Source organism: Biomphalaria glabrata, chromosome 8 (assembly GCF_947242115.1).
Source record: "Biomphalaria glabrata chromosome 8, xgBioGlab47.1, whole genome shotgun sequence".
Taxonomy (NCBI): Eukaryota; Metazoa; Mollusca; class Gastropoda; family Planorbidae; genus Biomphalaria; species Biomphalaria glabrata.
In genome coordinates, this window is record NC_074718.1 from 25862076 (window position 1) to 25868075 (window position 6000).

Sequence of the window (6000 nt, forward strand, 5' to 3'; positions counted from 1 at the left end):
TTTTTAAGTATTTTATTTATTTATTTATTTTTGCATTTCGCTTGTTTTTCAACCAAAAGTATTTTAAGCAGAAAAAAAAACAACATAGATTTGTAGAATAAGCATAAACATGTTCGGTTACCTAACCACTGACATAAATTGCAAAAGTGCATTTTTTCTCATTAAGTGTCACCCCTTTTGGATGTCATCTGGTGCGCCCCGAACCCCCGCCGACCTCTAATGACGCCGCCACTGCTCATCAGATCTGGTGAGCGTTTACTTTACATTCACTTGTTTACTGTCTACATAACAGATTTTTAAAACAATACAATTCTTTGTGATGCTTTAAAAGTTAGCTTTTTTCTGTTCCCATGATGTACAGCATTCTATTAGTTTGTATTTTTACAATTCTACTTACATTGGTTTTATCAAATGCCTTAAGCAAAAAGTTATTCTTATATTTTGCTTTTATGGAACCATTAATTTTTACCTCATACCTTTGATTTCCACCCACTCCCAACATTTTTTTCCTGTACACCTGTCTCCAGAGTAGATTAGAGTAACACATTTAGTCAAATCACTAAATTTGGAAACCTTTCACGATAGAAGTACATACAAGTAAAGTAGCAATTATATATAAAACACTTCAAATAATAATTAAAAAAAAAAAACCTAATAAAAATACTCAGAAAGACACAAAGATAAAGGGCACATTCCTTGTTCCTTATGCTAGGACAAATTTGTACAAATGGTCCTTCTTCCAAGTTTGTGACGGTAATACGGGATACTAAATTGATTTTTATTTCATTCCAATAGCTCAAAAGTAATTCCTCAATTCATTTGATCTTTAGTAGAAATTTTGTTTGATATATACTGAATCCGTGTTAAATTAGCAGTTGGTAAAAATGTATTAATTACCCAAGTCTCCCGCAGGATGACGGGGAATGGCAGCGGACAGTCTATGAACGCGAGACGACCCGACGACAGTCCAGATCACATACCTCACGACCAGCCACTGTTAGGCAGCCATCCAATGTTCAGGGCATTCTATTGAAAGAATACAGTTGCCGAAAAGTGATACAAGGATGTAGTGCTACGACTGGAATGTGTGTAGCAATGTGAGTCAACACTCAGATCAGAAGCCCGCAGAAATGAGTGTAGGGTCTATCCAAATACTTCGTTCATTAATATTCTATAGTGTAGGGTCTATCCTAATACTTCGTTCATTAATATTCTATAGTGTAGGGTCTATCCAAATACTTCGTTCATTAATATTCTATAGTGTAGGGTCTATCCAAATACTTCCTTCATTAATATTCTATAGTGTAGGGTCTATCCAAATACTTCGTTCATTAATATTCTATAGTGTAGGGTCTATCCAAATACTTGGTTCATTAATATTCTAATGTGTAGGGTCTATCCAAATACTTCGTTCATTAATATTCTATAGTGTAGGGTCTATCCAAATACTTCGTTCATTAATATTCTATAGTGTAGGGTCTATCCAAATACTTCGTTTATTAATATTCTATAGTGTAGGGTCTATCCAAATACTTCGTTCATTAATATTCTATAGTGTAGGGTCTATCCAAATACTTCGTTCATTAATATTCTATAGTGTAGGGTCTATCCAAATACTTCGTTCATTAATATTCTATAGTGTAGGGTCTATCCAAATACTTCGTTCATTAATATTCTATAGTGTAGGGTCTATCCAAATACTTCCTTCATTAATACTTCCGAATTCCGTACACCGGATATACCAACAACAACAACAACAAAAAAAAAGCTTACTATTGACAGGATTACCTCACCTCAATGATTACCTCACCTCAATGATTACCTCACCTCAATGATTACCTCACCTCAATGATTACCTCACCTCAATGATTACCTCACCTCAATGATTACCTCACCTCAATGATTACCTCACCTCAATGATTACCTCACCTCAATGATTACCTCACCTCAATGATTACCTCACCTCAATGATTACCTCACCTCAATGGACACAATTAATATAATACATTTCCTTTTTACATGCACTCCAAAAACAATATCTACAAACTGAACATTTCACCTCGGTCCTCGTGTTAGCCATTCCCCCCCCCCTCTCTAATAAAATACTTTCTAGAACCGAACAGTGAGTCTCGATCTCGCTGACATCCCGTCATCACATTACAGATACATTCCAGATCCGCCACGTGGCGCCTCTTGATCCGGGCTCTTTTGAACCCCTCTGCCACCATGCCTCAGCACTGCCCTTAAAGCGTGATGTTTTTTTTGTTTTGTTTTGTTTTTATAGCCGATTTACGGACGTGTCACTTAGAGGGATTTCCCCCCTGCAAGTCAAGAGAACAGAATGAAGGCTCCAACAAGCCAAAGGTGTAGAGGACAAGAGTATGACTTCATATTTTGTTCTAGGAATTCTTGGCGGCTCTCGCTTCTACGTCCCAGATTTACTGAGCATTTGTTTTGTTTCATGTTGTTTTAAAATTATGGGATTGTGGTAAAGAGCGGGAAGTGATTCAATGTGACGTCAGAAGAGGTGAATGATTAAAAAACAACCTCGTACACACACAAAAAAAAAAGGGGGTCGACCACCTGTGCGTTTAGATAGTTTATGGGATAACTGGAATGGCTGCCTGCTACATTCAGGGGGGCCACCCATGAATTCTGTTTTAAACCGTACGATTAGTTGGCGGCGACCAAGGCGTAAGTTGGACGGGCTCTGGGGGGGGGGGGGGCGTGATGGAGTAGGAGAAGGAGAAGATGGTATGAGCACAACATGGATGCCAATGGATTACCGATGTCAAAAGGATATTGAGAGGGGGGAGGGGGCGGAGAGTGTTGATTGTCTTAACACTCGTACCTTTCAACAATCCTTTACCCTCGTGTACCTGGGACGAACAGCAACATTGTTTGACAGGGTGCTAGTGGGAGGCACAGTGGCGTAGCTAACGTCCTGTTACTTGATGAGTGATAGTAGTGGGTGGAGGGAACAATCACTAATAAATTCAGATTGTTGCCCTAATACGCCTTCAAGAAAATGAATTTGATTTTTTCTAAAAGCGTGTTTATGATGTGTGGGAGGTCCAGACTTCCGTATCTCTCCTGCTTGACAGCTACGCCACCGAAAGAAAGGCATGCAGTAATGAGAGTGGGCCTATAGCAAGGAGGTGACGCCCCTTCATAAGCATTTAATCTTAAAAACTTTTCCATACACACACACACACACATTCACACACACACACACACACATACATACATACATACATACATACATACATACATACATACATACATACATACATACATACATACATACATACAGAGAGGAATGAAAAAAAAGTTTATCAATTAAAAAGAAATGACGCTTAAGGCAATGTTCACTGTCAATTAGATTAAAAAAAAAAATAGATTCCTTCCTTAAGTTCCTTTACAGTTAAAAATCATTGATTAACTCAAAGCCGAGAAAAGAAAGAAGTTTAACTTCATTTACTCTTATCTTATCTTATACTTTAGAGATTTTCCCTCAAAAATGAAGTTAAAAATGTAGATAATCCTTAGCATTCGATGGCGTAGAGTCAAGAGTCTTGTGAACGCATTTCTATAACGCACATACAATGAGATAACAATAAAACCTTCGGTGTAATGCTAAACGGTGGCGTCTATACAGCGTGCAATGGGTTTGGACCACAATTTCCACAAAAGATATAAATACATAAATAAAATATAAATTCTTACTTAAAAGAAAGCGTTGGTGGTTTATAATCTCTCTTTCTATTCATTTCTTGTAAGGCTTCATTATCGCAAGGAGCCTTTCTAAAGAATTTTTTTTGTAATTCAATAATTAATGAAATGTGTTATCATGCATTTTTAATTTTTATTTTAATATGATTTTAATCTGATTTTTAAAAGAAATGGTCAAAATGGGGATCGAACAAAGAAATCTGCGTTGTTAAAGCGATGCTCTAACAACTAAGCTAACTAGTAATACTACCGCTATATTGAAACTTAATTAATTAAATTCTTTTTTTGTAGTTATGAGTATTTGGCTTGCGGTTTTGACCATGTTTTGACTATTATGAGTGTTTGAACAAATTGATAGTATACCCTTTGCATTTAAATATGTTTGTAAAAACAAAACAACGCAGTGTATACTACTACCTTCTAGGTCTAGATTACAGGTGTTACAACGTGAGGAGAGGGGAACATAAACCATCTGCTACTCTCTACAGGTGTAGCACAGATCGCTCACATTGCTACAAGCCACGTCTGCACCGAAGGAGACTTTATCCCAAACATACGTCTCTGGGTCGTGCTTCACATGACATGCCTGCCTGGGCATTGCTACAAGGAAAATATTTAGAAAGGCACTGAACCAACCACTTTGCATAAAACGTGAATTAGAGGACAGTGATGGGGGTGAACTCGAAACTATAAAACATTTAAGCAGAAAGATAGCACTCAATGAAACTGATGGTAGAACTTCCTTGCTATCAACACATTGATAGAATATGGAAGTGTGGTGGCTGAGTGGTAAAGTGCTTGGCTTCGGAACCCTATGCCCGGCTTGAATCCTGGTGAAAACTGGGATTTTTAATTTTGGGATCTTAACCCTTTCTCTCCGTTATTATTTGTCCACGTTTCGAAGATATTCTTAATTTTGTTCCTTACTATTTCACTCACCTGTTATGATAAAGCTTCAATAGTTTTGTTTTTTGTTATCAGAAAATTTTGAATTTGGTATAGAATTAAAGGGAAATGTACGCTTTTATTATACAACACAAAATCAGGTTTATAAAATTAAACATTAATTTAATTTAATGAGGTCAAATCGACGATGGTATCGTCGATTAGGAGAGAAAGAGTTAAGGGTACCTGACATTAGTTGGGCAACAGTATTGGCGGTTGGTAGTTATGCCCTCAAAATGACACCATCTGGTAATCGTGGGCCACGGAAACACATGACCTTTACATCATCTTCCCCATAGACCGTGTCGTCTGAAAGGGGACTTAACTTGTACTTATATAGAATATAAAAGTAACCCCTTTTTCAGACCATGCGATCTTAGGGGGGGGGGGGGCAGATGATGTGAACTCATCTTTTTCAATGACCAACGGTTCAATAGGACGTCATGTGACCAGTTCAACGGCCCACCGCCCTTACGTCTTTAATGTTTGTCAGGCGTCCAATTACAAACGTTCAAAATCTCAGTCTACACCAGGATTTGAACTCAAGCCTGCAAGAGCTTTACCACTTAAAAAAACAACAACCTTCATCTGTCCGGTCTTTGGGAGTCATTTAAATGAAATGCAGCGGTGGAGTATTCGCATCACTGATTGTAATACATAAAAGGCAGGGAGTGGGAGTGGAAAAATAAATAATGATTACGTGAGTACTTCAAATCAGCTCTTTGTCATTTGAGAAAAATGTTTATTCAACAAGAAAATATGTAAAAAAAATTAATTAAAAAAAGACAACAACCATACGCCTAGGTAAAAGTTTTCTTTATTTATACAACTAAAATTTTTTTTTAATGGTTAAAAAAGATAAGATTCTAAAAACAAAAAAATTAAACGCCAGTGGTTTGTCTCGATTCTAAAGAGAACTATGTTATTTATATGATCTGCCCTAACAAGCAGATTTGATGATGGAGTATTGTTGGTGATATTGCACTTGCACTAGAAGACTTGCACTAGAAGACCTGCACTAGAAGACTTGCACTAGAAGACTTGCACTAGAAGACTTGTACTAGAAGACTTGCACTAGAAGACTTGTACTAGAAGACTTGCACTAGAAGACTTGTACTAGAAGACTTGTACTAGAAGACTTGCACTAGAAGACTTGCACTAGAAGACATGTACTAGAAGACTTGTACTAGAAGACTTGTACTAGAAGACTTGCACTAGAAGACTTGCACTAGAAGACGTGTACAAGAAGACTTGCACTAGAAGACTTGCACTAGAAGACTTGTACTAGAAGACTTGCACTAGAAGACTTGCACTAGAAGACTT